The sequence below is a fragment of the Corvus kubaryi genome, unplaced genomic scaffold, assembly GCF_017639235.1.
Source record: "Corvus kubaryi isolate FWS band 111438036 unplaced genomic scaffold, C.kubaryi_AGA036_p1.0 126, whole genome shotgun sequence".
Taxonomy (NCBI): domain Eukaryota; kingdom Metazoa; phylum Chordata; class Aves; order Passeriformes; family Corvidae; genus Corvus; species Corvus kubaryi.
In genome coordinates this window covers 965,977-974,477 of record NW_024580661.1, presented here as the reverse complement: position 1 = coordinate 974,477, position 8,501 = coordinate 965,977, and the positions used below count along the sequence as shown (strand labels likewise).

General features: G+C 44.3%; 1 long non-coding RNA gene across 1 annotated transcript; it reads left to right on the top strand.

Moving 5' to 3' along the window:
* Positions 1 to 1,952: 1,952 nt before the first annotated feature.
* On the top strand, positions 1,953 to 7,566 carry LOC121661534. Its single transcript, XR_006015007.1, has 3 exons — positions 1,953 to 2,021; positions 3,178 to 3,183; positions 7,553 to 7,566. It is a non-coding gene; the product is annotated as an uncharacterized LOC121661534 (long non-coding RNA).
* The last annotated feature ends 935 nt before the right edge of the window (positions 7,567 to 8,501 follow it).

The following is an 8,501-nucleotide window of genomic DNA, read 5'->3' as shown; positions in this document are numbered from 1 at the left end:
GTGTCTGCAAAGGGCTGAGAGTGTGACAGGTTAACAAGACCAGAGCCCTCAGCTGGGAGAACGAAGGAACAAGTGTCTGTGGTTAGGCCATGGGGCTGTGATAAAACAGCTGTCTTGCTTGAGACTTGCTCAAGTTTTGTGAAATGTTAACGCTCAGCCAAAAGAAAGCGCAGCGTGAACCCTGCCGTGAGCTGAGAAGCATCCAGCTTGCTTTGCAAGCAGGTAGACAAGTTGTGACAGAGCGTTGTCACTACATTTTTAGCATGTAGAAACTGAACACACACTGAAATAAGGTCAGAAAGCAGCCACTGGTGTAGTGTGCCTGACTGGGAGCCTGGGCCTCGATTTTGAGGAACACCTGCTGCTCCATAAACATTACAATATTCAAATTGTGATGTCTAAATAGCACATTTTCAACTGTGAGGGTTTGGTGACATTGTCAATCAGGCCTCAGGGGTTCAAGGCAGGCATCAGGTGATCAGGGACAATGACAAGTGCCCTTCTCTCTGATTTCTCATCTCAGGTCTCTGGTAAAGGCTGGAAACCCACTCCAAGGGAAGCATCCAGTGGTCCTGAAAATGAGACAGTCCCTCAGCAGGTCCCACACCAGGAAATCAGTGCTGGAAATCAGCCACAAAGGAGGCAAGGTTCTGCAGGTACCAGAATCTGGAATGTGACACTGTCCATTATCACCCAGACAGTTTGGCCTACATTGTGTGCTACAACAGATTAACTGCTGCCTTAGACAGCTGTTAGCAAAACTAACCCTGAATTACCTTTCCTTTCAATTAAATCAAAATACTGGATGGAGACTTTTCCTTCTCATGTCCTGTCAGTGAAAACCTAACAATTAATTTTTTTTTTTTTTTTAATCTGATCTCACTGCCGTAATTTTCCACAGCACAGGGATAAATACCTTAGTTTGCTTCAGCTCTTATTTAAAATGTATTTTTAACATTGTTTCAGCAATTATGCAGACATAATGATATCAACTATGTTGTAAGGCCAGTAGTACCACAGCCACCTTCAGCATCTCCCACGGGTGGAAGATCCCATTCCCTTGTTGAGACACAAACTACAAAATCCCCTCACTGTTCTCTGAAATCACAGACTTGTTACAAAGGCCTCTGTTTCAAACAAATAAAGGGATTGTTCAGACTGAAGAAAAGAAGTTTCAGGGTGACCTAATGGTGGCTTTCCAATAGCTGAAGGAGCTGACAACAAAGACGGAGAGAAACTCTTTACAAAGGATGGAGGGCCAGGACACAGGGAATGGCTTCCCACTGCCAGAGGGCAGGGATAGATGGGATACTGGGAAGGAATTGTTCCCTGGGAGGGTGGCGAGGTCCAGGCACAGGGTGCCCAGAGCAGCTGTGGCTGTCTCACCCCTGGCAGTGTCCAAGGCCAGGCTGGATGGGGGGATTCGAGAAGCCTAGGACAGTGGAAGGTGTCCCTACCCATAGCAGGGGGTGGGGTGAGCTGAGCTTTAAATCCCTTCTGACTCAAAGCCTTCTGGGATTCCATGAAGATTTCAGACACTGCTTGTCAGGGTTTGACACTGGCCAAATGCCAGGCACCCACAAAAGCCTCTCGCTCACCCTCCCCTGCCACTGCCGGGCAGAGGAAAGAAAACTTAACAAAGGGTTCATGAGTTGAGATAAGGACCAGGAGAAAATACTCCAAGGGCAAAACAGGCTCAGCTTAGAGGGACAAAGTTAATTTATTGCTAACAATCAGAGGAGGATAATGAGAAGTAAAAGAAGCCCTTCAAACACCTTTTTCCCTCCAGCCCCTCACTCCTTCCCACCAACAGCGCAGGGAGACAGGGCAGGGGGGTTTGGTCAGTCCATCACCTGAGGTTTTCTTGCGCTGCTCAGGGAGAGGAGTCCTTCCCCTGCTGCACTGTGGGGTCCCTCCCATGGGAGACAGTTCTCCACAAACTTCTCCAGCGTGGGTCCACTCTCACAAGCAGCAGTCCTCCCAAAACTGCTGTGGTGTGGGTCACTCTTCCATGGGGTACAGTCCTCCAAGGACTCTGGATCTCTGCAGCCCCCGGGGATCCCCAGGGGCTGTGGGTGGATCTCTGCATCCCCTGGGGATCCCCAGGGGCTGCGGGTGGATCTCTGCATCCCCCGGGGATCCCCAGGGGCTGCAGGGGCACGGCTGCTTCACCATGGTCACCACCACAGCCTGCAGAGGAATCTCGGCTCTGGCTCCTGGAGCACCTCCTCCCCTGCCTTCTTCACTGACCTTGGTGTCTCCACGTTGTTTCCCTCACATGTTCTCACCTCCTCCTCTTCTCTGACTAGAAAAAAAACTGTGGCCCCACTTTGTTTTGATTTTCTTCTTAAATATGTTTTCACAGAGGTGTTATCAACTTCTGTAATTGGCCCAGCTTTGGCCAGCAGCGTGTCCATCTTCAGAGCCATCAGGGATTGGCTCTGCCAGACAGGGTGGAAGCTCCCACCAGCTTCTCACAGAAGCCACCTCTGTGGCCACCCCAGTACCAAAAACCAGGCCGTGCAAAACCAAGACACTGCTGCAGAACCAAGGCTTCCCATCATGGGACAGAGCATTTTGGTAGTCAATAATCCACTGCTTTGGGGATCTGACAGGTTCTAGCACAGCAGAGAGAGAGAATAACTGGGTAATACAGCTAGTCCCAGCACACACTGACACTGCTCTCCACTGAAATTTGAGGAACAGTTATTCAGTCTAAGGAGAGCGTAACTAACTAAAAGGTTTCATATATTGTATAGAAAGGAATAGATTTTTTGATAAGAGTGCACTTTTGTCAATGCTGCAATACCTGCCTTTCTCTAGGTGGACAAAAGCTGATATAACCAATTATTCTCACACAGAGAAAACTAAATACAATTCATGGGTGAGTGACCACTGCTTAATTGACATTATTTTTTTATGTACAGGGTAATCTCTCAATATGAATTTCATTGCAGGGAATGGAAAGGGGATAAAGGAAATAATTTAGAGTATTACGGGATTTTTTTCCTTTTTTTAATCGTATTTTCATTTTGGGGTCAGTTGAATTTGCTTGTATTTCTTCTAAATTCAGGGACCAGAGCACTTATATTATCTCTATGGTTTATAGTAAGTACTTACATTATCTCTAGTCCCCATAGTCTGGCAGGTTGCTGACTAAGAGATGTGTAGGTATAGTACAGTGTGTACACATATTTATATATTTATATGTATGTTTAGTGACAAATCTTGCATGGGACAAGAGATGAAGAATAATCTCCCAGGGAAAAATCTGGAAGTCTGGGAAGAAAACAAAATACAACAAAAATTATATTTCGTAATTGTAAAGAGTTTGGAAAAGCAGCTGAAGAAATTATTTGCATAACATTCCTCAAGTGACTGTAAGATATATAAGTACAAAAAAAAAGCCACCAAAGTAGGTATGACAAGACATCAGCGTTAAACTGTCTCATTAAACAAAATCCTGTCCTGAAAACCTTCAGCTTCCTTGACAAAAACACAGAAAAATCAAAGCCCACCCAGCTGGAATGTGAGAGGACCTGGAGGAGCCAGAGCCAGACATGCTGGATGAGCAGATGAGCAGAAAAATTACCCTCAGGAAATAGGCAAGTGAGGGTAAAAAGCAGTGGGGCAGTGGGATTCAGAGGAACTCACCTGAACACCTCCCTAAAAGCACTGCAGGCAAGGAGGGTTCTGTTAATGAAGCTTTTTAATGACCATTTGTACATTGTTTTTCTTCTCTCTGTGTGAAGGTCATTTTACTGAGCAGTGTCATTTGCAAACAGCTCTTGCAGGTGCATTTTGATTTTGTTTTTCTTTCCCATCTCCTCATCCTGTGTAGAGCAGTGTAACAGTTGGGTGACTCACTAAGTGGAAATGGATGAGAAGAGTGATCTTTTCTCCTCCAAAATGCGAAGTTGGAGGAGCCATTAAGGGCACTGAAGTGAGGAGTGATGTTGCAGACTAACCCTCAGCTGGGAGTTCCTAAGAAGTGCTTACCTTTTACCAACTATCAGGTTGGAATAGAAGCTAACAACACTCTCTACACGCCCAAATCCCCAAAGGTTGGATGTATCACTGAAAAAAAGTTTCTATTCTCATGGAAACCCTTTCTGCTGCTTTTGGGGGGAAATTGGAAGGGAGTATTACAATGAAAGTAGGCCTTTTGTTTTGTATTTCAAACAACAGATTGTTGTCTATGCAGGGAACATATTTCCAGAATGTTTCACTCAAAAGCAAGTTATTAACCAAAAACCTTTTTCTTCCTCTAGGAAGACAAGAGAAATTAAAGGTTGATTATTTTAGAGCTCGTGGACATCTGGACAGGGATGGATACGGGGTGTACACAATGTTAAAAGTACCTGAGGCAGGTGCTGTGTGCAGGGATTCCTTCTCCAGTACAAGGCCCAGCAGGTGAGACACCAATGATTTTCCTGGGCATAGGACTGGACTTTGGATATCTTTCCAAAAGGAGCCACAGCAGGAATGATGTGCCTTTTTCCACCTGAAATGGTGGCATGAATTGAACCTGAAGCACATGGGGTTCCTGGGAGTTTGGGGTGGGTGGTGCAGTAATGACATGGTTCTGACCAGAGTTATTGCTTGGGAGTTCAGGAAAAAAGCACAATTTGGAGCAGAATATTTTCAAAATAAAAAAAGATGGAGAGCAATTCCCAGTTTACTCTGGTGGACTCCACATCCCTGGAAGTGCCCAAGGCCAGGCTGGACAGGGCTTGGAGCAACCTGGGACAGTGGAAGGTGTCCCTGCCCATGGCAGGGGTGGAATGGGATGAGCTTCTGGATCCCTTCCAACCCAATGATCAATTTTTTTTTTCCCTCTTCTGGAAGAGAATGTTTGTAGACGTGGATTCCTGAACAATCTCCCTGGAAGAAGAATTCATCTGAAGAGCTAAAACAGCCTTTCCATACACATTCATTCCCTTTTTTGAGACGGTCTGCAGGACACAGAGCACTTTAGAAGAAACTTCTGTTTACGAGTTCTAATAGCTCTACACACAACGATTTCCTTCATGAGACAACCACTTCTAATGTGTTCTTACATTTTCAAATAGGAAGCAAATGTAGGAGAAGATGCTGCAAAGCAGCTGAGGAGATGACTCTCCCTGTGATGGAGTCATTTTGTATTCCACTAGATTGTGCTGCTCAGCTGAGCTTTTGGAGGTGGAAGATAAACAGATGAGGAAGGGCTTCTTATTAATTAAAGACATGCACTGCCAGTTGTAAGGGTGATCAAATATTGGTTCAGCCTCACCACTGCTGCTCACTTCTAACAGATGTGAGGATATTTGCTAAAGATGACAGGAGTGCCCAGCAAAGCAGAGGCTGTGTCCAAAGCCTCACCTCCTTTCAAATCAGATCCACGCAGACTGACACGACAAAGGCTCATGAAAAAGACAGCCCAACACAGGGGCCGTGGTATTGAACCTGAAAACCAAACCTGTTCATTGCTTGGGCAGCGAAACCAGGCCGTTTGTAAGCACTGTGCTTATTTACTGTAAATGCTGCAGCTCAGCGAATGATTTTTGGTTTAGTTGGGGTTCAGATTCTCTCTTTCATCAGCATTATCTTGCCAAACACATTCCCAAGCTTACTTTAATTTAGGATTTGACACCAGTGATTGCCTTTTTTTTTCCCCCTCAAAGGATGAATTAGTCCACAATAAAAGATGCATATTAGGCAATTTATTATGCTAATGACTTGCAGAAAAAAGCCAAATTACATTGATGGTGGATTATATTGAACAATAAAAAGCCCCCCTCGTCACAATTCTCAGTGAGTGCATAGTTGAGCTGTAGTTAGCTCCAGGAAGCTTCCTGGGAATAGTATCCACATTGCAGACAGCCATGCATCAGCAGGAACCACATTCCCAGTGAAACAACATGGATCTCCCTCACGTTTGTAATTACGCCTCATTACCCCTCAGCAGTCATTTTTAGCTCAGCTAAAAAGGCTGGTGTTATCATGGCGTATGGCATTTCCTACCTGGTTATCTTGCAATCTATCATCTGATTGCAAGCAAACTGAAAGAGAAGTTGAGATTCAAGAGCATTCAGGTTTGCACAATTTTTTTGCAACGAGGGAGTCCAGTAGAAGAAGAAGCTGTCATCAGTGCTCATCACTGATAGAGGAGCTTGGCCTGGAAATAGGAATCCACAGGAAACCTCTCTGTGTTGCTCCCAGAACTGTTACTCAGTGACTTCAGTAAAGACAAGATTAAACAAAAAATTTAGATGAAACTATCAAAAATATTCTTTTGAGTTGGATCAATAATAAGATTCAAGATTCAACAAGACACTGGAAAAGCTGTTCTGTGATGATGGCAGGAGACAAAGTAATCAGTCCTAAGTCAGTAAGATAAGAAAGGAATCAGTGTAATTGGAGGAAAAAGAGTAACCAGGCCCGAATACCATCAAAATCTGAGCAGCCAAAATCAGAGGGAATAGCTCAAACACAGAGACTCTTCCAGGCTCAGCAGCACTTAGAAACCCAGAAGTGTCAAAAGGCTTCAGTGAGATGAGCTTGTCCCCTCCTGATTACCAGATAAAAACCAGCCCTTTTTAGCAGACCGTTAGTGGGATTTTTATCAATAGGAATGAAAGCACCTGCCACCTCAGGGTCTGGTCAGTTGAGATTTTACAACACACATTATCATGAAGTTCTTCTCCGGTGACTGCACCTGTTACCTCAGACCTCAGAGTTAAAAGGCCCCAGCAAAAGTATCATGGAACTTATTTTAAAGTGTTTAAATACAACTCACTTCGGGTTTATGTAATCTGCACTTGCTGAAGCCAATAATTTATTTATTTAATTCCTATTTCTTTTCCTGTTTGGGGGAAAAAAAAATTGGTCAAAGCCTGCTTCTTCCCCCAGCAGTTCTTGTGCACACTCAGACCTTATCCCCATGACAGGGGTAGGCAATGCAGGGACCATGTCCAGGACCTGGGTCATGGACACAGGGTTGTGTCAGCAGTGACACTTCAGCACTGTTGTAACAACATTAAAAGACAGAGCTGCATCTGAACGATCCTATTGTGAGAATGAGCATTTTCAGTGTGCTCTGTAGCAGGAAATATTTTATCTGCTGTAAAGACAACCGTTTCTGTAAATGATTAAACTCTCAAGCTTCTTTTCAGCATTTAAGAAGCTTTGAACATTGTTTACAGTGCTGGTTGTACAGCAACCTTGCTTTTATCCTCCAGTGTAGCAACAAAGATTCAACATGAATTAAATTCTTTTTTTTTTTCCCTCTGTATCACTGTTAAAGTATGAAAAAAATCCATCCTGGTAATAATTACCTACGACAATGTAAAGTTCAGCATCAGTTTGTAGGAAGAAATGGCTATTTCTTTCCTGGTTATCATTAGCAGAAAAGCTGAAAACATCCAGATGAGTGATTGCAGCACTACAGTGAGTAGGATTTGGAGACAGCTGTTCCAAAACAATCTCTGAGTAAAAGTAAGGACTGGTCTGCATGGGGTGGGTTCATTTTCCAACACAGTACAAGAGTTAAGAGAGATGGCTTCCCTAAAAGCATCCAAGGACAGGTTGGATGGGGTTCTGATCAACCTGGCCTAGTGGAAGTTGTCCCTGCCCATGGCAAGGCAATCCTTTTCAGCCTAAACCATTCCGTGTTTCCATGGTGATTTCTTCACTGCCTGAACACGAGCACAACCCTTTTGACACCAACACAGTAGCACTCACATGAAGGAACCTGTCCAGCTGGAACCTGTTCTCTTTGACCAGGTGGGACCTTCATGCCTGGAGGTGTTGCCATCATGGACAACAACATCCAGTTTGGGGACACCCACAAACATATTTTCCAGTCTAGACAGGGCCTCCGTTTTAACAAAGCTCATTTTCTGCTTTATGATAAGACAGGACAATTCCTGGTTTCCCTAAATCCTGCTCCATCCCCCCATTTCAATACATGATTTAGTTATTTGTAAAACAATGAGTAACTTTATTTTTCATGTGAGTGAATGCTTATCACTCATACAGAAAAGCCACAAAACTGGCTGGAGCATATATTGCAAAGAAAAAAGCCAAATGTTTCAAAAATTCAATCAAAACCTACAAAAAACACTAAGAAGGAGCTGTGACTAGGACAACAAGCAGAGATTCAAGCCCTCAGCTTCCTGCTCTCAATGCTGGATGACACTAAGTGTGTCATTTGTCATGCTGTGTCTGGGTCTCCATCTCTAAAATGAACACAACAGGCACTGAGATGCCTCAAGTGTATGTGGGGAGGCTATTTTGAAGCCTGCTTCCTTTTCCACTGGTTTCCATGGAAAATTGTCATCTTCCTCTGCTAACAGTTCTCATTTTAGTGAGACAAGCAAGCTCAGGGAAAAACAAGAATATTTAGATAACTGTCTTTTTTCCGTGCACAGAAAGCAGAGGCTGTGGAGTATGGGGGGAAAAGGCAGCAGCAAGTCCAGCAGGTGAGGCTGGGAAAAGCACGATTGGCGCAGCCATCCCTG